Consider the following 27490-nt stretch of genomic DNA (forward strand, 5'->3'; position numbering starts at 1 on the left):
GCAAATCGTGCGTTTGGCGTTTTTGGACGCTGCTGGGGCCCAGGAGGGACCAGGAGGTCGCAAATTGGACCTGCAGAGAGAGGGGACGTCGAGCAAGACAAAGAGCCCTCACTGAAGCAGGTAGCACCCGGAGAAGTGCCAGAAACAGGCACTACGAGGATGCGTGAAACGGTGCTCGCCGAAGTTGCACAAAGGAGTCCCACGTCGCCGGAGACCAACTTAGAAAGTCGTGCAATGCAGGTTAGAGTGCCGTGGACCCAGGCTTGGCTGTGCACGAAGGATTTCCGCCGGAAGTGCACAGGGGCCGGAGTAGCTTGCAAAGTCGCGGTTCCCAGCAATGCAGCCCAGCGAGGTGAGGCAAGGACTTACCTCCACCAAACTTGGGCTGAAGAGTCACTGGACTGTGGGGGTCACTTGGACGGTGTCGCTGGATTCGAGGGACCTCGCTCGTCGTGCTGAGAGGAGACCCAAGAGACCGGTAATGCAGCTTTTTGGTGCCTGCGGTTGCAGGGGGAAGATTCCGTCGACCCACGGGACATTTCTTCGGAGCTTCTGGTGCAGAGAGGAGGCAGACTACCCCCACAGCCTGCACAAGCAGGAAAACAGTCGAGAAGGCGGCAGGATCAGCGTTACAGAGTTGCAGTAGTCGTCTTTGCTACTATGTTGCAGGTTTGCAGGCTTCCAGCGCGGTCAGCGGTCGATTCCTTATCAGAAGGTGAAGAGGGAGATGCAGAGGAACTCAGCTGAGCTCATGCATTCGTTATCTGAAGTTTCCCCAGAGACAGAGACCCTAAATAGCCAGAAAAGAGGGTTTGGCTACCTAGGAGAGAGGAAAGGCTACTAACACCTGAAGGAGCCTATCACAAGGAGTCTCTGACGTCACCTGGTGGCACTGGCCACTCAGAGCAGTCCAGTGTGCCAGCAGCACCTCTGTTTCCAAGATGGCAGAGGTCTGGAGCACACTGGAGGAGCTCTGGACACCTCCCAGGGGAGGTGCAGGTCAGGGGAGTGGTCACTCCCCTTTCCTTTGTCCAGTTTCGCGCCAGAGCAGGGGCTAAGGGGTCCCTGAACCGGTGTAGACTGGCTTATGCAGAATTGGGCACATCTGTGCCCAACAAAGCATTTCCAGAGGCTGGGGGAGGCTACTCCTCCCCTGCCTTCACACCATTTTCCAAAGGGAGAGGGTGTCACACCCTCTCTCAGAGGAAGTTCTTTGTTCTGCCATCCTGGGCCAGGCCTGGCTGGACCCCAGGAGGGCAGATGCCTGTCTGAGGGGTTGGCAGCAGCAGCAGCTGCAGTGAAACCCCAGGAAGGGCAGTCTGGCAGTACCAGGGTCTGTGCTACAGACCACTGGGATCATGGAATTGTACCAACAATGCCAGGATGGCATAGAGGGGGCAATTCCATGATCATAGACATGTTACATGGCCATATTCGGAGTTACCATGGTGAAGCTACATATAGGTAGTGACCTATATGTAGTGCACGCGTGTAATGGTGTCCCCGCACTCACAAAGTTCAGTGAATTGGCTCTGAACAATGTGGGGGCACCTTGGCTAGTGCCAGGGTGCCCTCACACTAAGTAACTTTGCACCTAACCTTTACCAGGTAAAGGTTAGACATATAGGTGACTTATAAGTTACTTAAGTGCAGTGTAAAATGGCTGTGAAATAACGTGGACGTTATTTCACTCAGGCTGCAGTGGCAGGCCTGTGTAAGAATTGTCAGAGCTCCCTATGGGTGGCAAAAGAAATGCTGCAGCCCATAGGGATCTCCTGGAACCCCAATACCCTGGGTACCTCAGTACCATATACTAGGGAATTATAAGGGTGTTCCAGTAAGCCAATGTAAATTGGTAAAATTGGTCACTAGCCTGTTAGTGACAATTTGAAAGTAATGAGAGAGCATAACCACTGAGGTTCTGGTTAGCAGAGCCTCAGTGAGACAGTTAGGCACCACACAGGGAACATATACATGCACACCTATGAGCACTGGGGCCCTGTGTGACAGGGTCCCAGTGACACATACATATAGGCCACAAACCTATGAGCACTGGGGTCCTGACTAGCAGGATCCCAGTGACACATAACAACCATACTGAAAACATAGTGTTTTCACTATGAGCACTGAGGCCTGGCTATCAGGATCCCAGTGAGACAGTGAAAACAGTGACAAACATCCTGACATACACTCACAAACAGGCCAAAAGTGGGGGTAACAAGGCTAGAAAGAGGCTACCTTCTCACACCAAGCTGCTGCCATCCTACACACAGGTTTCTGCCCTCTTGCTGCTTGAGCAACTCAAGCCCAGGAAGGCAGAACAAAGGATTTCCTTTGGGAGAAAGAGGCAACACCCTCTCCCTTTCAAAACAGGTGTTACATGACTTGGGAGGGGTAACCTTCCCAAAACACTTGTATGCTTTGCAAGGTACATTTGGTGCCCTCCTTGCATAAACTGGGTTGCACCAGTCCAGGGACCCCTGGTCCCTGCTCTGGCGCAAAGCTGCACAATGAAAAGGGAAGGTACCATCCCGTCCATCACCACCCCAGGGGTGGTGCCCAGAGCTCCTCCGGGTGTCCACTTGATTCTGCCATCTTGAATTCAAGGTGGGCAGAGCCCTCTGGGAGCATCTGAGTTGCCAGGTGACGTCACAGCCACCTCCTGATAGGTGGTCACCCTGCTAGGTGACCAATTATGTTTTTAGGGCTGTATAGGGTCTCCCTCTTAGGTGGGTCCTTAGATTCGTTGTGCAAGATTTCAGCAGGACTCCTCTGCAACGTTTACTTCGACTTCTGGACACTGGAACTGCAACTGGACTTCACAGGAACCCACGATCTGCAGCTCCAGCTCCTTTGGAGTGAAGGAGTCATTCCCCTGCATCCACAGGCACCAACTGCAAAGGACAACCGGCTGTGTGGATCCTCTCTCCTGCAACTCTACATGGATCCTGCAACACAGGTGGTGGTCTTGAGTGGTCTCCTTTACTGGCTATTCAACTTTAGAGGCAGTGAGTCTTTGCCTCTCCTTGCAGGACAGCACCCCTGTGCACTGTGACTCTTGCATCTACCAAGGCTTGTTGGCTCTTCTTCCAAGGGATCTTCAGGCTCTGTGTAGCCCCGGGCTTTACCACTCTTCCCTGCAACACGCAGTCTCCTGCCTGCTGCTCCAGTGACGTGGGACTCCTTTCCAGGTGTGCTGAGTGGGATTCACTGTAACTCCTGTGTCTGCTGCCTGTGATTGGCCTGTGGGGGCTGCAGTCTCGACTTCTGGCTCTTCTCACTGCTGAGGGTTGCTTGGGACTCCCCTCCTTGGTCTGAGTCCCCTCGGACCTCCCTGGCCCCCAGCAGCTCTGCCACTCTTCATTTGCAACTCTTGCCTTTGCCAAGGCTTGTTGGTGGTTTTTCCACACCACTGACGGACTGCAACTCTTCTTGTGACGTGGGATATTGGCTGCATCACTTCTGGAACTCTTCCTCTGCTCCACAGCTGACTCCTGGCCTTCACAGTCGACCTAGTCCTGCGCCTCCGGAAGGGTGGGTAGAAGCTCCTGCCCCAAGCGCACACTTCAACTGGAACTGGACTTGGTCCTCTTCATTTGCAGGTCCTCTTCTGTCTGGATCCACCTTCTGTTTCTTCCAGTCTTGCTTGGGTATTGCACAGTTCTTTTATAAAGTTTCTCTGTGGGTTTGGGAAAAAACAGGTATTTACCTCTTCTCTCCTGGTTGCTGGGGGACACACTGGTACTTACCTTTTGAGGTTTCTAGTTCCTCCAGCTCTCCTCTACAGATTCCACTTACCTGGGTGGGGGTCTGACATTCGCATTCCATTTTTTAGTATATGGTTTGGTCTCCCCCTAGGATCTCTACTGTTTACTGTTATTTCATGGTTTTCTATTGCTTTCTATGCCCATTCCTGATTACCAAGGTGTATATGACAGTGTGTTTACTCACCTGCTGAGTATTGCCTATAACATATTTTAGTATTTGTGTCACTAACATAAAGTACCTTTATTTTTGTAACACTATGTGGTTCTTTCATGTGTATGAGTGCTGTGTGACTACAGTGGTATTGCAAATGCTTTGCATGTCTCCTAGGTAAGTCTTGGCTTCTCATCCACAGCTACCTATAGAGATCCTGGCTTCCTAGACACAGACTACACCTCAATAATAGGGGATACCTTGGCCTGGTATAAGGTGATAACATCATAGGTGCTCATCGCACACCAGGCCAGATTCTTACAATGGCCACAACATTTCCCACTGACGTGGTTTTACTGGTAAAACTATATAGTACATAATGCTTGGAAATCGAGTTTCTGCAAATATTTGTCATTTGCACATCACCAAGTGAAGTGTTCTAATTTGTTTTGCTCCTATTTAAATCTTTGTTTGCATCACACTTCTTCTGAACCCCCCAAAAAATATTTTGTAATTCTGGATATATTTTGAAATACTTGCACTGATCAATTTCAAGCTGTTTAAATGTTGTGTTAAAAAAACCTGACATCTCAAGAGTCTTGTTTCACTGATTGTCCGAGAGATCACTTGACAAAAACATTAAACTGTAATAAGAGAAAGAAAAGTAAACATTTTTGAGGATAAGCAAAAAAAGGAAAAAGACAAACTGACATTTGACCTCTGACCTTGAACAGATAGCAAACATGTCAAGATAAAAACAAGACTTACAGGCATCTGCATTGCTCATTCACTTTCTGAATGTACAGAACACATGTTCCTTACGAGAAGGTGCTAAAAATAGCTCAACCTGATAAACTCTGACTCACAATAGTGAGTGGGCAGCAAACAGATTTTTTGAGGCCTGATAACATTTAACATGTATCTTTGCACAACAAATGTGAAAAGATAAAAACACTATTTAAAGGCATCTTTATTGCTCATTCACTTTCTGGAGGAACAGAACACCTATTCTTTTCCAGCTTAAGCTCTCCCATCATAACCAGTAGGCCCTAAAAATAGCTCACCCTGATAGAATCTGCCTGGGGAGTAGATTTTTTAAGGCCTAGAAGGGAAAACAGAGGCAACAGACTAGCTTGGGAGTGGAACACTAAAATGATGAGTCTATGGAAAAGCGGAACACTGAATTAATTGGTCTGCAGAGAAGTCAATATTAAAGTGATCAATATGTGGGGGCAAAATGAAGGAATCGACCTTTGGGAGAATATAACACTGAATCAAATTATAATATACACACACAGAACAGTAAAACAATTGAAGAGTGGTTATGAACACTGAAGCAATGGATCATTGTGAGAGAATACTGAAAAGATTGAATGGCAAGACAGTGGACATTGATGTGATCAATCAGCAGGCGTGGACACTGAAAATGACTGAGCATCTGGAAGAAAAAAAAAAAACTTAATTGGTCATGGGAAACAATAAAGCAATTACGCCAGGAGCGAGTGATACAATGAATAAATTAATTTGAAGGCGAGAGCAAGTGAAGTAATCCATCAGCATTGAATCTATCCAACAATGGGGAATAACAATGAAGCGATCCACTGGTGAAGTGGAACACTGAATTGAAGTTTCCAAACCTGGTTTTGTGCTTGTTCCAAAGGTAGTGTTGGGTGGACACAAGCAGCTTAGTCACAGCAACTTGTTTTGCTTCTTCTGTTCGTGACTCAGATGGGATACAGTGATATCTCTCAGTGTATGTGTCCGCCAATCTCTCAATCGAAAAAAAAAACCACTCTTTGTAACGGGGTGGGGCGTGACAGCGGTGGCAGAAATTCAAACACAAATAAACAAACCTTGACAAGCAATGCCTGTGGCTCAGATGGCTTGCAGGCTCCCTTCTCTGCTGCTGCAGGTGGTTCTAGCGAAACACAGATGGCGAAAAATAAATTACAATTGAACACAAAAGTTTCTCCATCCGTGGAAGGAATCTCTAGGGTCCATAAAGAAATGACAATGTTCAGAAGAGGCTTTGCTGCAGCCAGTTTTTCAAAGAAGCAAAATACCAAGCAGGTCAGAGGGAGCGGCATAGCTGTCACTGGGGAAATACAGACCAGCCTGTGGTAAATACATTCAGACCAGAACGCAGATAGGCTACTTCATAGAGCGTTGTAGAAATTCACTTGCACAGTTACTCAGGACTAGTACAGAACAGAGTAAATTGTGCCTATTGCCAATTATTTTCAGTGCAGAGAACTGTTCGCTTTTAATAAAATGGTAGAAATATGTGTGACTGGGCTGGTTTAAAATATGACCCAGTTTGTATAGATTCCATTTACTTTTGACTCTCATTAAATAGACGGGTTATTGTGTATTCCTTAGCTGCAAATGTGCTTCCCACATAATAAGTATGGGCGTCAAATCAAATTATGCAGGACTCGTGGCTCTTTCTGTGCTTCTCTGTCACAAGTACAGAGTACACTGTGCCTAGGCCCGCAACTGTTCATGCTTTACATATTTGTGGGTTATTTTAGTTTAAATGTGTACTTTTCCATCCCTCCTACTGGTGAGCTAACCTCCTAGGGCCTTATGTTGGAAAAGACAGAATCTCAAACCTGTCACAAACTGCCTTGCAACCACTAACATGGTGCCTCTGTATGTGCGAAGGCTAACATTTTAGGGATTTCTTTAAATTACAGTGCAAATATTTACAAAATAGTGTTTAGCAACATTACCAATTAGGAATTCACAATTAGAGATTTGAAAATCACTAACAGCTACTCACTAATCTTTTATTCAGAACATTCGCGTGTAATGAATAGTCACAGAATGGCCTTTTGCATTCATAAAATTACCATCAAGCGGTAGCAGGTGATAATCAGGTGCAACATATAAAATAAGCATTTGCAATTAAAGGGTCTCGCATTTCTCTGAGTTAGAGTTATTAGAAATTGTGAACTCCCAACCGGACTTTTCTTGCCTCATTAAATGGAAAAAAAAGAGCACGATCGCGCTGCTAAACAAGAGAAAAATTAGTCCACAAACCGGACGGAAAACAGCTCGTATGTTTCCAGTAGTTGGTCGGTGCGCTCGAGGAGGCCTAAATACCAGAAAAGGCATGACGTATGCATGCCTTCCACTAATGAAAGCGAGCAGATTTTAAAAGGCAAGCACACGGACCAATGAAAGGCATTGACGTGACATGGACGGGCTCCGAGTCCTTTTCTAACTACTACAGCGTCTCGCAAGCAATACGCAGGCTCGACCCTAAAAAGGACCCAGAACACTTCAGTCCTTTCATAATGGCTGGGTTATTGCCATTGTGAGGCAGAGGCATTTTCTGTAGTGCAGAGGACAAGCAGGTAAAAGAGGAGTGCAGAGGACAAGCAGGTAAAAGAGGATTTATAGAGGTAGAGTTACACTCTTGGACCAAAAAGAGAATGCCATTTATTCCAAATACAGGTTGAGTAGCAATGTTATTTTAGATCTAACAGATGAGATGCATCTATTACTACAAAGCAACAACCATAGAAGTCAGAAAGTTCCAACACATATTCAAGTTTTATGCTTTTAACATCTTTTTGCATCAGACAGCTATCAAGCTATTGTGGCAGATGCATAATGATTTTCACAGGATGCATGCTCTAAGATATTTGGCAATTTTCTGAAAGCAATATTGCTAAAGATAAATACTTATATTTACTTATAAATCAGCGAAGCCTCAGGGCTCCAGGCTGTTTATTCTGTACAGCACAGTTTCAATAGGTAGCTGGCTGCATTGGTGGTCGTTGGAATTCTTTCACTTTCAATAACTCAAGTTCTCTATCACAACAGGAAAAATTACCAATCCTTTGGATAGCACAATCAGTGTCAGAACTATTACACAAGAGTGATGGAGCACTGCAGTATGCACCAGACATGTCAAGTAAAATAGTGGCATGTTGTGCTATGTTGCATGGTAGAGCAACCAGAATGGCACTTTGATGAGAACCATTGGATGGCAATAGTTAAGAGCAAGAGATACCACCCCTTTGTCACTCTACTTAAGGTCACAGTGCAAAAGGAAAACTAAAAGGAAGGACTCTGTGTAGGAAAGTAGCCTCTTTTCAGCATGGTTACCACCACTTTTGGTCTGTTTGTCAGTTTGTCAGTGTGTTTGCGTTTACTGGGATCCTGTTAACCAGGAACCCATTGATTATGCTCTCTCCCTTCCACATGGGTAACTTGTACCATTTTCACCCCCACATTTGGCATACTGGTACCCCCACATAAGTTCGTAGTATACGGGACCCAGGGTACTGGAGTATCAAGAGATCCCCAAGCAGGACTCAAAAAATCATAAAAATGTTACTAGACCTGCAGGTCGAGTAACTTAAATAATCTACTCAACCTAACTGTAATGTACTTGACCCCTAAGCGGATTTCAAATTGTGTGATCCTAGGCAAATAGCGTACAGTCGCCTTTTTCTTAATTCTCACATATGATTGCACCTTCAAATATGTGAACATAGCATTTCTGCAGTACAAAAAAAACCTCTTTTGTTTAAGTAGACTAAAGTTTGCTGCATACATCACAAGAATCTAGCCCACATACCCATGAGGTCTAGTCCACATAAACTAGGACTTCTTTTAGTTTACTAACAACGTTATTTTAACAAACATGTTACTGAACCATGATGTGGTAACATATTGCCATCTACACACAGTAACTTTCCAAGAAATGTCCAAAAACCTCTCCACTAACTTGCAGGTTTACTGATAAAACTATATAGTGTATAAACAATCTGAGACAATTGGGTATCAGAAAACATATCCTTTGCACATCAACATGTAAAGTATTTCATCCTATTAAAATATTTTTTCATCACACAGAAATATAAAAAAGGGCTTTCACAACTACTGAAATATATTTTGAAATGTTTACACAGTTGACTTAGTCATTTAAATGTTGTGTGTTAGGAAAAACCTGACACCCTATATCAGTGGTTCCCAACCTGTGGTCCGGGGACCTCTGGGGGTCCATGAAGCCTCGTCGGGGGTCCGCAGCTACTTAGAAAATTAAATAATATTAACAAATTAGGTCCCCAGCTTTCAGTAATGATTCAGTAGGGGGTGCCCAAATTCCAATAGTGATAGTGGGATCCAGTAATGATAAAGTGGAGGTCCGCAGAAGTCAAAAGGTTGGGAACCACTGCTCTGTATCATTTTATTTTCCATTCTAAGCAGCAGGTCACACAGTTCACCTTACAAAGCCCTGGAACTCTGCAGTCAGAAGGTTTAAAGGCATCTTTTATTGCCCCTCCACTTTTCAACTGAACATAACACTGGCCTGATCAAATAAGACTCGCCAATGCGAGGGGCTTTTTCAAGCCCTGCCATGGGTTGCAGAATGTATTATGCCACCTACGGGGAGCCCATGCAAAGTGTTCTGCAGGCCTGCCATTGCAGCCTGAATGAAAGGGTGCATGCAACATTTTTCACAATAGGTCATTGCACCATGTCACTATAAATCACCCCTATGGCAGGCCCTCGTAGCCCAGAGGGCAGGGTGCAAGTACCTGTGTGAGAAGGCATCCCTACACTAGTGGAGGTGAGAGCACCCCTGCACTAGAGGAGGTGCCCCTACAAACTCCAGTACCATTTTCATGGACTTCGTGAATGTGGGTACGCCATTTTACGCGTGTACTGGACATAGGTCACTACCTATGTCCAGCTACATAACGGTAACTCCGAATCTAGGCATGTTTGGTATCAAACATGTCGGAAACATACCCCAATACTGTTGCCAGTATGGAAGTATGCTTCCATGCACTCTGGGGGCTCCTTAGAGAACCACCAGCATTGCTACTACCAGCTATTCTGGGGGTTTCCAGGCAGCCCAAGCTGCTGCCACCCCTCAGACAGGTTTCTGCCCTCCTGCTGCTTGAACAGCTCAAGCCCAGGAAGGCAGCACAAAGGAGTTCCTTTGGGAGGGGGAGGGTAACACCCTTTCCATTTGGAAATGGGTGTTACATGATTGTGAAGGGTAGCCTCCCCAAGCCACTGGTATGCTTTGAAAAGCACATTTGGTGCCCTCCCTGCAGGACCCCCAGTCCCTGCTCTGGTGCGAAACTTGAAAATGGAACGGGGAGGGACCACTCCTCTGTTCCTCACCGCCCCAGGGGTGGTGCCCAGAGCTCCTCCAGAGGGTCCCTAGGTTCTGCCATCTTGAATCCAAGGTTGACAGGGACCCTATTGTTTCTTCAATTTTCCCATGAATGTTTATTCTCCTACTAATATGTATAAGGAACTCAGTCTGAAAGTACGGACATCTTACTTCCTTAAAAAATAACCTTATGACTGGCATGATCTGGAAAGACAGACGGCAGGACATTGTGAAATTCAGCTCCAATGAGGCCTCTAGGGTAGTGGCAAAAATCACCAACAGCCCAGACCAATTGTGAAACACAAATTAAATGTTTGCCATACCACAAACATACTGACCCTTCAAGATGCATCGAACCAACTAGAGTTGACCAGCCATGAGAACTGTAGAATAGATCTTCTGTAACTTTTCTTCTTTTTCGGGGGTTGTTTAATCCGCAAATGTTAATTGAAGCCATTCGAAGTCTAGTCATATTCTATTCTTTTTTTTCCCGCTCCCTCCAGTTGCTTTTCAATTGCTTTTCTGCCTGGCTGAAAGATATCTCGAGTATCTTAGATATTCTTCCCTTCTCAGTTTCCTCCCTTGCCCTTATACTTCTTGCAAATCTCTTTATCCCTTCCTTTCTCATTTTTTCTCCCCCCCCCCATCCTCCGCCCCACACCACTCCTATCCGCCCTCCTTCCCCCCCCACTAGGACTGGTTGGGATCTCCCTCTCCCAGCCAGCCCCCCCCCCAATCCTGTTGAGCAATCAGACCACCGTTGGCCAGAATGTTGGCGTCGTATAGATGTGAGCCGCCCGCCCGCCCCCGAAATCATTTAACATCTTTGAACCCCACCTGATATTCTTTTGCTTGGATCTCTGATGTAAACACTCTTACTTTCCCATTCACTACCGTTCTTAGGCGAGCAGGAGCCATCAAATAAGCTTCCCCTCCCTTATCCAAAAATGGTTTAATCAGCTGTCGGAGCCGCCATCTGCGTTCAACAGTTGTATGCCAAAAATCAGGCCGAGTAAAAAAAGAAACTCCTTCCACACTACGTGGGGCATTTGGACGAGCTTTGTCGAAAATAGCCTGCCGTAACAAGTAATTACCAAAAAAGACCAGGATGGCTCTAGCAATTGAAAAGCAACTGGAGGGAGCGGGAAAAAAAGAATAGAATATGACTAGACTTCGTATAGTTTCTGTTACAAACTGACTATTTCCGGAGGGGGGGGATTGCGCGTGCAGTGCAGCTTTCTTGTGCCCCCCCTGTAAGAAAAGACGTAATAATAGACTGACTTCTGTCTTTTCCCCTAACCTCCAAGAGGGGGATGATGTTGTCGTCAGTCTTGGCATCTTTCCCAAGGCCAATAGTATTTTTCCCAGTTGGTTTGGCCATTGTCGAGGCAGGACGCCTTAGCTCCAGCTGAATCCCCTTTATCCTTTCCAATGCGTGCTAGTTTGGCTCCATCAGTCTTATCGCCAGAGTTCCGAGCAGTTTTTGGTGCCATGTTTATTTTCAAGGCATAAGGAAATGCTCACATAAATCCAACTGGTCCTATTACTGCTGCTATCACGTCCTGTATCACCCTTTTGATAGCACACCTTGCAGGCTGATAAGGAGTGCGAGGATAACCAGCTGTGCCTAACTGCATAACAGATAACATTGGAGCCACCAAACACTCATTAGATTGTAACCATTGGCCTTGAAGAGAGTATATTTCAGCTTGAAACCTGATGCTTCGTCTGCGATCAATTGAAATACCCCACAGCTGAGGACCCTGTGGTAGAAGAGTGGAACAACTTCAGATAGTGTTCAGTAATGATTCCCTTGATAAATGTCTTAGGGGGTCAGTCTGACTCCCGCCGGCGGCGGTAACCGCACGCCCGGCGGGAGCCGCTGAATGACCGCACCGCGGTCAAATGACCGCGGCGGCCATTCTGGCTTTCCCGCTGGGCTGGCGGGCGACCGCCAGAAGGCCGCCCGCCGGCCCAGCAGGAAAGCGCCTTCAACAAGGAAGCCGGCTCCGAATGGAGCCGGCGGAGTTGAAGGCGTGCGACGGGTGCAGTGGCACCCGTCGCGATTTTCAGTGTCTGTTTAGCAGACACTGAAAATCAATGTGGGGCCCTGTTAGGGGGCCCCTGCAGTGCCCATGCCATTGGCATGGGCACTGCAGGGGCCCCCAGGGGCCCCACGACACCCGTTACCGCCATCCTGTTCCCGGCGGTGAAAACCGCCAGGGACAGGATGGCGGTAAGGGGGTCGGAATCCCCATGGCGGCGCTGCAAGCAGCGCCGCCGTGGAGGATTCCCTGGGGCAGCGGGAAACCGGCGTGACACCGCCGGTTTCCCGTTTCTGACCGCGGCTGTACCACCGCGGTCAGAATGCCCATGGAAGCACCGCCAGCCTGTTGGCGGTGCTTCCGCGGTCGTTGGCCCTGGCGGTCGGTGACCACCAGGGTCAGAATGACCCCCTTAGTATTTTTTACCGTTTTCAGTTTTTATTATTTAGCGTTTATAGTGTACTTAGGGGGTTATTACAACTTTGGAGGAGGTGTTAATCTGTCCCAAAAGTGACGGTAAAGTGACGGATATACCACCAGCCGTATTACGAGTCCATTATATCCTATGGAACTCGTAATACGGCTGGTGGTATATCCGTCACTTTACCGTCACTTTTGGGACGGATTAACACCTCCTCCAAAGTTGTAATAACCACCTTAGTCTGCTTTCAGATAAAACACAACAGTTCAGTTCGGGTGAGTACAGCCAGAGCCTGCCCCTAAATCACATCCATTAGGGCACCTAGCACCTAGGTGGTCATTCCAACCCTGGCGGTCCATGACCGCCGGGTTGGAGGACCGCGGGAGCACCGCTGACAGGCCGGCGGTGCTCCAATGGGCATTCCGACCGCGGCGGTAAAGCCGCGGTCGGACCGGCAACACTGGCGGTCTCCCGCCAGTGTACCGCCGCCCTTTGGAATCCTCCAAGGCGGCGCAGCTAGCTGCGCCGCCGAGGGGATTCCGACCCCCCCTACCGCCATCCAGTTCCCGGCGGTCCGCCCGCCGGGAACCGGATGGCGGTAGGGGGGGTCGCGGGGCCCCTGGGGGCCCCTGCAGTGCCCATGCCACTGGCATGGGCACTGCAGGGGCCCCCGTAAGAGGGCTCCTAAATGTATTTCACTGTCTGCTGCGCAGACAGTGAAATACGCGACGGGTGCAACTGCACCCGTCGCACAGCTTCCACTCCGCCGGCTCGATTCCGAGCCGGCTTCATCGTGGAAGCCTCTTTCCCGCTGGGCTGGCGGGCGGCCTGAAGGCGGCCGCCCGCCAGCCCAGCGGGAATGTCAGAATTACCGCCGCGGTCTTTCGACCGCGGAACGGTAACCTGACGGCGGGACTTTGGCGGGCGGCCTCCGCCGCCCGCCAAGGTCAGAATGAGGGCCCTAGTTTCTTGTCTAGGTCCCAGCAAGTCCAGCCACTTCCCTTCCCCCCTCCTCTTACTTGGTTTCATAGATGCGGGGGAAAGAACTGAACAGAAAGAACATCCTCCTTGTAGCGCTCCCCCCTCTGAATCTGGCGTCCGGGGTTAGAGACCAGCGTGAGCCCAGCATTGTGATATCCATAGCGGTAGCCGGCAATCGGAGCACACTGCTCCGAAAAACTCTCCTGTGTGTGCAGGGCCATTGCTGGTGCTATAATCTGCCTCAGTTCGCGGAACACGGCAAAAGAAGCTGGCGATCCAATGAAGGGGAGAGCAGCTTCTCTCTAACCGCTCCGCGTCCCGCGCGAAGCAGACTGACGGCATCCGGAATCCGGGGTGGGCGGTGCCAACGGACATTGCAGCTACACGGCAACCATCTTGCTTGTTCTTTCAACCAGCAATGTCCATAGTATTGTCAACATACCTATAAAACTGTTAGGGCTGATATCTATTGCCTACAAGAGACACATGTGGAATACAAGAATAGCAGAATTTTAGGGTCAATTGGTATGAGAACTATAGTCTGCTCAGAACAAGATGTTAAAACTAAAGTGGTGGCAATACTGGATCGGAGTAATAGACTAAAATTAGCCAGACAGAAGGCTGACAGGAATGGTAGATGGTATGCTCTATATATGGGGTAGTTACTGACGATCCGGTACTAATGGATACCCTGGCAATAGAACTAGCAGGATGGTCTCCCTCGTATATTCTTTGTGGGGATTTTAATTTTAATGGCTCTTGGGATGGATTGCAGGATTCATTAGCATCCGTAGCTAAGAAATATCAGGGCACGCAAGCCTCGCGTATTCAATGCAATGGTTGGCATTCAGAAGGAGCTAGGATTGATGGACGCTTGGGTAAAGCTATGCGACCCAGATCCTGGATATACTTATTTCTCAGACCCTCATGCTCAGTTGGCCCGATTAGATTTCTTCCTGACATCCCCTGAACTGTTAACGCATGCGAGCATGGAACTATTCCCACGGATGTCAGATCATAACCCATTAGTATTTGACTTGGATTTAGATGGTCTCGAGCATAAAGTCAGGAGGTGGACCTTTGAAAAAAAGGCTTCTTAAGGATCCTGAATATTGTGACTATATGAGAAACTGCATAGTCAAATTTTTGGGGATTAATCAGGGGTCAGCCCCAGTAGAGATAGTTTGGGACACTCTAAAAGCAGGAGTACGGGGGGGGAAACCCTTCGCTTTAGCCTTAAGAAACAAAAAAGTGCCCAAAGTAAAATAAAGGACTTGCATATGAAGCTCAGAGATGTAGAAAGACAGTTGATTATGGCCATAGAAAAGGGAGAGGATATAAACAAAATCCAGGAGCAGATCGCTATAGCAAAGGCAGCAATAAACGAGGTTACTGCAAAAAGAATAGCGGAAAAATATCTGGCGCAACGTTCAGAAGGATATGAGTTTGGAGAAAGATCTGGGCACTTGTTGGCGGTAAGGGCAAGCCATAAAGCAGCAGCTGGGGTCATCAGAGAGATTAGGGACCAGCAAGGACAAATAGTGTCAGATGCGGATGGGATCAGGAAGGTGTTCCATGGGTACTATACAGAGCTATATATTGATACATCTGTATTTTCAGACACAGAGATGCTAGAATTCCTAAACTCTATCGAGATTAGTAAACTGTCAGAGGAGGATTATCTGTATCTGGAGGGACAGATTGATAGTCTAGAACTAGACAAGGCATTGATTGAACTTGCCACTGGGAAAGCTTCTGGCACTGACGCGATCCCCCTAGAGTTTTATAAAACTTTTAAAACACTTCTGCTCCCTCTGATGATAGAGCTATTTATTCAGGTACAGAATGGTAGTAAAACCCCGCCATCTTGGGAAATGGCCAACATAGTAGTTTTTCTGAAGAAAGGGAAGGCCCCACAGAGCCCGGGTTCATATCGGCCAATTACATTGATTAATAGCGATGTCAAAATCTAGTCAAAAATACATGCTGCTCGATTATCTTTGGTGATTAAGAAACTGGTAACACCTAGACAACATGGGTTTGTCCCGGGTAGAGACACTACTGAACATATTCAAAGAGTTATCACGCTCTTCAATGCTACAGAAGTGGCAGAGGAACCTATGGCAGTCGCATTATTAGATGCGGAGAAAGCATTTGATCGGGTAAATTGGAAGTATCTGTGGTAGGTTATGGAAAATTATGGTTTGGGGAAGAAATTCATTCTAGCAATAAAAGCTATATACAGGTCGCCGGGAGTGAGAATACAGTTAATGGGAGGGCAATCCGAGTGTATCCAAGTAGGGCGAGGTACTAGACAGGGATGCCCATGCTCCCCGTTGTTGTTTGCTCTCTATATAGACCCCCTGCTCAGACAGCTAGAAGGGAATAGTAGGATTCCGCCGATGTGCAGGCATGAATGGAACACAAAAGTCTTAGCATACGCGGATGATATAGCCATTATAACTCCTAACCCAGATCTAGCATTGAAAGAAGTCGAGGAGGTGATTAGCAAATTTGGGATGTTTTCTAGATATTTGCTAAATAGAACAAAAACGCAACTGCTGATTAATCGATATACGAACACTCAGGATAACAGGAGGGTTGATCATGCATTATATCTGGGTATCGACATTACACCAAGAGTAGGAGAAATTATCAATTTGAATTTGGACCCAATACCAGCGAAAGCTAAAAACGATATGTATAGCTGGAATAATTTGCATATGACTATAATGGGGAGGTGTAATATGGTTAAAATGATCCTCCTCCCTAAATTACTGTATATCTTCCGCGCTATACTACTGAGCTTTACAAATTCTCAGTTTGAGGAGATGGATCGGTTAGTTCTGAAATTTATTTGGGCATATGGCAAGTGCAGAAGAGCGGGTAAATTTATGTCTCTACCTCGGGAAAGGGGGGGTGGTCTCTACCAAATATGAAACTATATCAGCTTGCAGCAGCTTTTCAGTATATGCGCCCATTATTGGGGGGGAAAGACAGAAGAGACTGAGGTAGAGTATTGTCCTGACATCTATGAGTTGCTTGTAGGATCAGCAGCGAACGGATGTTTGTTAATGTTTCATGAACCTGGGTATTACAAGAAAGCCCGATATAAGGTACTAGAGGTACTAAATGTTGGCAGTCATGGCGGAAAAATAATGGATTTGGAAGATTCAATCACTATACTATAATAAAGAACAACCCGTCGCTCCCCGAAATATTTAAGGATAATTATATGGTAAAATGGGCTTCTTTAGGCATAGAAAGGCTAGGAGACTTTTTCGATGATTTTGGGGTTAAGGTGTTTAGGAGTCTTCAAGAACAGTATGGTTTAGAGCAAAGGGATTTTTCAAATATCTACAGATACAAGACTTTTTGGGTAAAAAAACGGGAGGGGGAGCAGGGATTCAGAAGTAATCTGTTGTTTAAGGATATCTTGGAAAAATCTAATATAACAATTAAATTAATCTACTCATCACTGATGGCAGAACAGCCTGATGATTTGGAGAAGTATAGTGAGAGGTGGAAGGACAAGCTGGCTGATGGAAGTATTAACTTTCTCAAATCATTAGAACTGGGACATACCATGTTACTTTCTTCCTCATTGCAAGCACAACATTATAAGACAGTGTTTGACTTATATCATACACCAGCTCATCTCATCAAGTGGGGGGTTCACTAGGGACAAACTGCCCAAGATGTGGGGCTTACGGAGCAGACACTGTTCATATGTTTGCCACATGCGGGAAACTGATGGCATTGAAAGATGGCATTCAACTTGTGCTAAAAGGGGTAGTGGGATATGATCTGGATTTTACCCCTGAGATCATGGTCTTGGGGGTCGCCGAGGAAACGAGGGGACGCCATAGAGCGTTTATCTTTCTTGCCATGGCGGTTTATCGATTATGCATCTCCTCTGCATGGTTGAACCCACGACCACCATCATGGCAACAGTGGCTGGGCAAGTTATTGTCTGTATATCATTTGGAAGCTGCATTGTATGAACTTAAGGGGAGATCGGCTAGGAAAAAAGGGAAAGTAATATGGAGACAACTTCAGGATTGGATCCTGGCCCATTAATGCATGATTAAGTCAAAGTTTTGCCCATCTGACATAATGGAAACTCTGTTTCTTTAGGTTAATTGGATTATGTAATCATTTTTCGATCTCTTATGTTATGGGTAAAGTAATGTATGAATGTAATTATCTCTCTTTCTTTTCCAAATAAAAAAATATTAAAAACAAAAAAACAAAAAAAAACGAGAACTGTAGAATAGGCTCCATGTCAGCAAAGATGGTGTTGCCTGGGGTCAGTTGTAAATCAGGATAGCAGATCAAGTGAAGATGATCCTCCATGTCTGAAAGGCAAGAGCAGAAGAGTAGCAGATTACCTGTGTAGCGGACGGTACCAAAATCAGTATGTAGACTCCTGCTCTGACCATGGGGCAGGGTCAGCCTGTGTATGCCCGACCGCAGACTCAGGAACACCAGGCATCAGGTCCTGATCAATTCCCCTACACCTAATGTTTAGAGTAACTGATGGGCAGAAACATGTTGACCATAACTACACAATGTCCTCAGGAATCTCTTCCTTTCTGCAGCATTACTTGTGCTTTATATTTTTTAGGCAAGAATAAAGCAATACGCCTGTGAGGGAGTCAGTTTTAATTCATTATTTTTTTCCTTTCACACACACTACAGCATTCACCCACACTAGAGTTGTATTTTACTTGTAGCCCACACTACACAGTTTCATTTTACTGTGGTGTGAGGAGGAGCCCTATAATGAAACATGCCACCTTTGGTGGGTGAGGGTTTACACCCTTACAATAGAAATTTTCAAAGCCTCTTGCATCCAATAACTGCACACATGTAATACTATAGACCTGGGTATACTGTTGTGTTTTGATCATAGATGCAGGAAGCCGATACCCGCTGGTTTCCAAAACCTCCCTTGGCCCTTTTTTTGTTGTAGTCTTATTAACCAAGACCTTCTGCACAGTCTCAAAACTTTTAAAGATAAACTCTGAGAATAGGTTAAAGCAGACATGGTAACAAAAATAAATTGCAGGGCTGGCTGCAAAATTTAGCTCCAACATATATTCACTAAGAAAACATGAAGACTTGTGGGAAACATTCTGGATACCGAATCCAAATTCCACAGGTTGGAAAAGAAGGAATCCTCCCTAAAGGCAGAAAGAGCTAACCCAAGAACACAATCTGATGCAGCAACACTCTTGGACCTGGCCCTTTTTCCAGGGTCATCCCCAAACATTTTGCCTTCCTCCTGTTTTTCTGCCCTCTTTTGTTGGCTCTAGGACTCTGGGGACATTATCACTGCTAATCAGTGCTAAAGTGCATGTGCTTTCCCTACTAAACTTGGTATGATTGGCTTAACTTACCTGTAAGTCCCTCGTCAAAAATTAAGTGATACTAATAAACCTGCAGCGCAGATTGCACCAACCACAGTAGTAGCCTTTCAAACATGCCTCAGGCCTGCCATTGCAGGGCCTGTGTGTGCAATTTCTAATTTTTTTTTCATTCTATTTTTTTCACCACACGTACAAAAAATGGTTTTTCACAGCTACTGAAATTTATTTGAAATATCTGTCGACTTAGTCATGTAAATATTGTGTGTTAGGAAAGACCTGAGACCCACAGCCTTTGATTTCAGACAAGCCAGACAGTTCACCTTACTAAATCCTAGAACTCTGCAGTCACAAGGAAAAGTATTTATATTGCAAGAAGACAAACTGACTTTTGACCGCTGTCTCTGAACACAGAGCAGATGTGACAAGAATAAGACTTAAAGGCATTTTAATAGCTAATTCAGTTTCTGTCTGAACAGGACACCTGTTCTTTGTCCACTCACCAGAAGGGGCGAATAGGTTCTAAAAATAACTCGACTTCAAACAAAATGACTTGCCATAGCAAGTGGTTGAGTAGATTTCTCGAACCCTGGAATCCATCAACCCCACTCTTACAACACACAGCAAGAACTCTGACCAATACACCCCAATGATTCCAAATAAAAACTGAGCATTTTGGAACGTATTTAGATCTGTCTAAGAGAGAAATCCAGAAAACCATTCAGTCAATGAAACCTACCACACACTGTGACAATCCTATTCCCTCACACCTTCTGAAAGATATCCTCCATTCCGCCACTCCCCTATGGACAAAAATCATACACGTATTTCACCAACAAGGATCCCTCACAGAATGCCTAAAGATGGGTCAAGTGTCACCCCTTCTATAAAAAAAAACTGGATCTGACCAGACGGTCTTAAATAACTTCCGACCAATATCCAATCTGCCTTTCCTGGCTAAACTGAGAATTTGCGCCCATGGTCGGCTACTCTAACACATCAAGATTGTTGACCTTCTAGACAAACACCTATCAGGCGTCAGGCATGGACACAACACAGAGGTCACTATTCTAAACACAAATGAATCCTGTCTCCTAATACTTCTAGATCTATCTGCAGCGTTTGACATGGTCAGCCACAAACACCTCAGAGAAACTCTTGAATTCAGAATGGGCCTGTCATTAGTCCTTAACTGGTTCTCCTCATTTTTTGCAAGACCGACATCAAAGAGTCAAAGTTGGCACCACCCTATCTGACACAGGAGCTCCACAAGGATCTACAATCTCTACTTGTAACCACTTCAAATCACTAAACTGCACTTCAACCATATGCAAATCCGTAAAATCAACAGGCATCACACCAGACTCAAAACTAAACATGGAAGCTCACATGCAAGATGCCACCTGAAGCACTAACCTACACCTGCACATTCTAAGAAAATGAAAACCCTTCATAGTGCCAGGAGACCTAAAAACACTGGTTCAATCTCTAATGCTGTCACGACTGGACTACCGTAATGCCACACTCATAGGTCTACTACCTAAAGCCACCCTAGCTCCAATGAAAGTGACAATCAATACAGCAGCAAGACTTTAAACAGTCACACTGTGCTACGATTGCAGCTCACTTAGAGCTCTAAACTGGCTCCCAGTTGAAGCCAGGATCCAACTGAAGGTGATTTGTATAACACACAAAGCCCTTCATAATTCTGGCCCTAAATACATGGGCCCTCATTCTGACCTTGGCGGGGGAGGCCGCCCGCCAAAGTCCCGCCGTCAGGTTACCTTTCCGCGTATTCTGACATTCCTGCTGGGCTGGCGGGCGGCCGCCTTCAGGCCGCCCGCCAGCCCAGCGGGAAAGAGGCTTCCACGATGAAGCCGGCTCGGAATCGAGCCGGCGGAGTGGAAGCTGTGCGACGGGTGCAGTTGCACCCGTCGAGTATTTCACTGTCTGCGCAGCAGACAGTGAAATACATTTAGGGGCCCCCAGGGGCCCCGCGACCCCCCCTACCGCCATCCAGTTCCCGGCGGGCGGACCGCCGGGAACTAGATGGCGGTAGGGGGGGTCGGAATCCCCTCGGCGGCGCAGCTAGCTGCGCCGCCTTGGAGGATTCCAATGGGCGGCGGTACACTGGCGGGAGACCGCCAGTGCTGCCGGTCCGACCGCGGCTTTACCGCCGCGGTCGGAATGCCCATTGGACCGCCAGGGTTGGAATGACCACCATAGTTACTAGGATCAAACTATCAGGAGACGGAAGGGATTCTAGAAGTGCTAAATCCCTCATACTTGAACCACCCAGAATATTTATTTAAAAAAAAAAGAGAAGAAGAAATTCCACGGTCGTACTTTCGCCAGATCTGCCCTCAAAATGCGGTACTCCCTACCACCCTCAACGAGAGCAATTACCTCACTCAAGCTTTTCAAGAAAGAAGTCAAAGCTGTACTACTAAAAAGACATATTGGATAAAATAACCATTTTGAAACTTTTATCTGCCAATATTTGATACTGTTCATGCTTTATAAAACATAATAAAACAAAGAACTATAATCACTTATCTTAGAATAGTATCAACACAACTATCCTTCCAAAACAAATCAAGTTTAGACATGGTAATCATTGGGCTACTTTGATGCTCACCTCACATGGGACGCAGGTGCCAAGTAGAGACTGTGAAGGAACACATGCAGGTTGGTGGGCATGCTCACCTTTGCAGACCTTCGTGCCAATGCCAAAAGGGGTAGCTATACTGGATGCAAAAGGCAAGACCTCGTAAGTGAGAATCTTTTAAGTCTTACAAGAATTCAGAAACTCGTCAGAAATTTTGAAGCTGTAAATTTAAATAAGAGCTGCGTCCTAAACACATAATGGGATTCCAGTACCACCAGTATCTAGGAGCTGTTGCAACAGAATCATTGAACGTCTTCAACTTGTTAAAAAAAAAAAATGGGAGTGGAGATTCAAAGATGCAAGTGAACGGCTAGAGAACAGCATTTTGAAATCTTGATTCGTACCCACCCACCTCTGCATTAGTACAGTGAGAGAAAAGTACCCATATGAATGCAACATAGCATTGAATTTTTGTTTGAAAATAAGAGGGGCACTGACAGAACTTCAGTTTTCAGTGAATAATACAGTGACAACAACAAGTGACTTGAGATTTGCAAACTGGTAAGAAAGGTGCGAAACACTAATCCATCTTCCTTTACGTAAACATTAGAGAAAGAATTGAATTGACTACGATTCCTAGCTCCAATATACAAATGGCAGCAGAACAGTGCACGTTTTTGATGAAAATGCTAACAGCACGATTTCTTTTCCAGATAATTGCAATTTTGAATGTACTTACTTTATGAGACGATCTTGTTAATCCATACTTAGTGGTGCTTTTTTCCACGGATGCAATATAAAAAGATGATCGCATTCAGGTCACTGAGATCCAAATAGTCAAGATTTGAAAGAAGATTTTCTCGATTAAAAATTAGAAAAGTCCAAATGAGATTTAAATGTTCATATGGACAGACCAGAGGTAATAAACCTGACACAACATACTTTATAACTTGCCAACAGAGATAGGCATTCTTATCTCACTTGACTTGTGCCTTCCATTGTAGTGGAGATACATGCTTTTTACTGAAAGACAAACATAGAAACAAGATACATGGTTAAAATATAATAATGCAAAGATTAAGGTTCTACTGTGTGTTTCCAATGGCAAGCAGAATTTCTGGAAGATATGCATCTTTCAAGTTTGATAAATGCTTAATTTCCACAGATTTGAATGTAAAAAATATGAATAAAAACAAAGATCTCTCCTGGTTCAAATGTGCCTCTAGATGCCAAGGCAAGTTGACTGGCTAGGTCATGCGGATATCTTCAGAAGCATTCTGGAGAATTATCTTTTGACAACTGTTGACACTAAAACTGATAAATGTTCATTATAAGCAATGAACATTTTGTCCAACTGCAGACAGCTGTTATAAAACTATACCATGCAAAAAGTTACTGAAACTTCAAAAAAACTGCATCTACCCCAGGTGCTGCTTGTGAAGTTTCGAAGTAATGATGCACCAGCAACTGAGGACAGATTTGTGGCCATCTGTAATCGTGTAAAGCTGCGTACTAACCTGTCAAATCACTGCTGTTACAGGGGCAGACCTCGCTAAGGGATCTCCAGTTCGTTCTGTAGGGTCATAGTGAACAAGAACGGCATCTCTGTACATGACGTTAGGCAACAAAATCACATACATGCAGTGCTTGCAATCAATGATCACTACATCTACTTTTATGATGCTCATTCTCCAATCATTGGTTCCGGAGTACTCAACTGGGTTGATGATCCTTTGAAAAGGCACCCCAGCATTTTTAACACTCACTCAAGGATAAAAGAAAGGTTAAGGTGTGCCATTTCTGGAATTCTTCTAAGGATTGAGTGCACAATAGCTACTACTTTGAGTATCCATGATATAAAAAGGAATGTGTGGATAGTCAAATAAAATGTTTTAATGACTGAAGAAATATTTCTTTCCATTCGAAATGTTATGTAATATAAGGATTTTCTTCCCTGTTGCAGAGAAAAGCCTGCCCCCAGATTAACAGCTATTTCAGGGAAAACATTCTGAATGAACGGTTAACTTTGTGAAGTGTCTGCTGTGGCGAGGTGTCCAACGTGCAGCGATCTGACTTTTGTTTGCGTTAGATACATTTTTTAGGAGAAAACAAATCTGGAAATAAAGAACAGAAGTTGAACTATGTGGCAATGAGTAGCAAATTCATATTTACCAAAAAAATAAGTGCGTATTTCCAGAGACCCTGATTTGTTTCAAAGGTCTACTGTCGTTTGTTAACGATATCACTTAAAGGCATGAAAGGGAAAATTCTGATTGAAGCTGATCCTAAATGCCTTGTTAAAGGGCACGTGAAACGCCTACACAAGGCCTAGATGTTTGCTAACCCTCTGAATTTGGAAGAGCCGAGGTGCAGCCGATGCAATAAGGCTGATATGTCATGTTTCACCTTTTCCTAAGATTCAGTCAATACTCACCCTGGTCTTAAGTAAAACATCTCCTTGCTCTGGAACAGAAGGTCGAACATCCACATTCCCAGCACAAGCTGCACCTTTTCATACACAAGACTACTGACAGGCAGACAATTTGCCTGTCTTTAAATCTGCATTCATATACTGTTTCATACGCGACGCCACAGAAAGGTCAGTGGACAATTCGTGGGTGAGCTCAGTTGGGAAAGTGTTGAATTGCAGTGTGGCCTACGCGGGAAGTGTTGGCTTTCTGGTGACTCAAGATTTCTTAGCCTAGGATCAATCCATGAGCAAACAATTATTTTAAAGGCAGCGAGTCTCCTGCACCACTTGATGTGTAGACACAAAGATTCTAGACATGAGTAAAAAACAAGAGGCAAGTCATAGACTAAGGAGGCTATGGCTTTGTACTCGTCTCCTACAGATACGGTTCAGCTTTTTGGTCCTTCCCGCTGACACAGGAAACACGTCGGTACCCTTTCACCCTTCACTGGCTCGCCTGGCGGAATACTCTGGGAGCCCGGGCTGAGAGGGGAAAGCTGCGGGAAGGAGCACCACTCAAAGATGATGCTTCTTGAGGGAGGGGGCTGGAGAGGCTCGTGGGAGGCGAGCACCAGGGAGTCAGCAGACCCGTCCGCGCAGTCACACCCAGAGGGCAGGCTGGCCGGGGCCCCTCAGGCCGAAGCACCGACGCCCGATACTCAGTCTGTTGAGAAGATCTTCTCGGTAATGTGTAAGGAAACGCCAACAGAGGAATAACAGTAAGAGAAATGAGTTTAATCCAGATATAAGAGCCCCGGCTGCAGCACACGGACCGGTTACATCCACCCCTCCGGTCCGCTTTCCACCAACCGTCTCACAAACCCACAGAACATTCTTCTTCCTAACATTCCCCTGTTCTCTGGCTAGCGCGCATAACTAGCGCGAGCCCGACAACATGGGAACATACATTACTTAGCAATAAAGCATACATTACTTAGCAATAACAAAGATACAACACATCTTCCCTCTTACACAAAACTGTTTTTCTTTTTTTTTTATATAACATTTCCCATCAATAACACTACATCGTTCTGATCCCATCAATACCCAAACATCTCTAATGACTATAAGAAACATATCATATATTATTTAGTTTCACATAGAATTTGGACTCAATTGCATATGCAGGAAGTTGGCTCTGTATGCACTATTTCAAAGTAAGGAATAGCATGCACAGAGTCCAAGGGTTCCCCTTAGAGGTAAGATAGTGGCAAAAATAGATAATTCTAATGCTCTATTTTGTGGTAGTGTGGTCGAGCAGTAGGCTTATCAAAGGAGTAGTGTTAAGCATTTGTTGTACACACACAGGCAATAAATGAGGAACACACATTCAGAGACAATTCCAGACCAATAGGTTTTTGTATTGAAAAATATATTTTCTTAGTTTATTTTAAGAACCACAGGTTCAAATTTTACATGTAATACTTTAAGTACTTTAGGAACTTTGAATAATCACAATAGCATATATACTTTTCAAATAAATCACATATAGCTATTTTAAAACTAGACACAGTGCAATTTTCACAGTTCCTAGGGGGAGTAAGAGTTAGTTAGTTTTTGCAGGTAAGTAAACCACCTACGGGGTTCACGTTTGGGTCCAAGGTAGCCCACCATTGGGGGTTCAGAGCAACCCCAAAGTTACCACACCAACAGCTCAGGGCCGGTCAGGTGCAGAGTTCAAAGTGGTGCCCAAAACGCATAGGCTTCAATGGAGAAGGGGGTGCCCCGGTTCCAGTCTGCCAGCAGGTAAGTAGCGTCTTCGGAGGGCAGACCAGGGGGGTTTTGTAGGGCACCGGGGGGACACAAGTTAGCATGGAAAGTACACCCTAAGCAGCACGGGTCGGCCGGGTGCAGTGTGCAAACACACGTTGGGTTTCCAATGAAAATCAATGGGAGACCAAAGGGTCTCTTCAGCGATGCAGGCAGGCAAGGGGGGGGCTCCTCGGGGTAGTCACCACATGGGCAAGGTAGAGGGCCTCCTGGGGGTCACTCCTGCACTGGAGTTCCGATCTTTCAGGTCCTGGGGGCTGCGGGTGCAGAGTCTTTTCCAGGCGTCGGGATCTGGGAGTCAGGCTGTCGCGGTAAGGGGGAGCCTCGGGATTCCCTCGGCAGGCGTCGCTGTGGAGGCTCAGGGGGGGGAAATCTGGCTACTCACGGTCTCGTAGTCGCCGGGGAGTCCTCCCTGAAGTGTTGTTTCTCCACAAGTCGAGCCGGGGGCGTCGGGTGCAGAGTAGCAAGTCTCACGCTTCCGGCGGGAAACGCAGTTGTCTTGAAGTTGCTTCTTTGGAAACAAAGTTGCAGTCTTGGGTGAACACAGCCACTGTCCTCGGGAGTTTCTTGATCCTTCTAAAGCAGGGCAGTCCTCTGAGGATTCAGAGGTCGCTGGTCCTGGGGAAAGCGTCGCTGGAGCAGTGTCTTTTAGAAGTGGGGAGACAGGCCGGTAGAGCTGGGGCCAAAGCAGTTGGTGTCTCCGTCTTCTCTGCAGGGTTTTTCAGCTTAGCAGTCCTCTTCTTCTTAGGTTGCAGGAATCTATCTTGCTGTGTTCTGGGAGCCCCTAAATACTCAATTTAGGGTTGTGTTTAGGTCTGGGGGGTTAGTAGCCAATGGCTACTAGCCCTGAGGGTGGCTACACCCTCTTTGTGCCTCCTCCCTGAGGGGAGGGGGGCACATCCCTAATCCTATTGGGGGAATCCTCCATCTGCAAGATGGAGGATTTCTAAAAGTCAGAGTCACCTCAGCTCAGGACACCTTAGGGGCTGTCCTGACTGGCCAGTGACTCCTCCTTGTTTTTCTCATTATCTCTCCTGGACTTGCCGCCAAAAGTGGGGGCTGTGTCCAGGGGGCGGGCATCTCCACTAGCTGGAGTGCCCTGGGGCATTGTAACACGAAGCTTGAGCCTTTGAAGCTCACTGCTAGGTGTTACAGTTCCTGCAGGGGGAGGTGTGAAGCACCTCCACACAGAGCACGCTTTGTTTCTGTCCTCAGAGAGCACAAAGGCTCTCACCGCATGGGGTCAGAAACTCGTCTCTCAGCAGCAGGCTGGCACAGACCAGTCAGTCCTGCACTGAACAATTGGGTAAAATACAGGGGGAATCTCTAAGATGCCCTCTGTGTGCATTTTTTAATAAATCAAACACAGGCATCAGTGTGGGTTTATTATTCTGAGAAGTTTGATACCAAACTTCCCAGTATTCAGTGTAGCCATTATGGAGCTGTGGAGTTCGTTTTTGACAGACTCCCAGACCATATACCCTTATGGCTACCCTGCACTTACAATGTCCAAGGTTTTGCTTAGACACTGTAGGGGCATAGTGCTCATGCACCTATGCCCTCACCTGTGGTATAGTGCACCCTGCCTTAGGGCTGTAAGGCCTGCTAGAGGGGTGACTTACCTATGCCACAGGCAGTGTGAGGTTGGCATGGCACCCTGAGGGGAGTGCCATGTCGACTTAGTCATTTTCTCCCCACCAGCACACACAAGCTGGCAAGCAGTGTGTCTGTGCTGAGTGAGGGGTCCCTAGGGTGGCATAAGACCT

This window comes from Pleurodeles waltl, chromosome 12 (assembly GCF_031143425.1).
Source record: "Pleurodeles waltl isolate 20211129_DDA chromosome 12, aPleWal1.hap1.20221129, whole genome shotgun sequence".
In the NCBI taxonomy this organism is placed as follows: Eukaryota; Metazoa; Chordata; class Amphibia; order Caudata; family Salamandridae; genus Pleurodeles; species Pleurodeles waltl.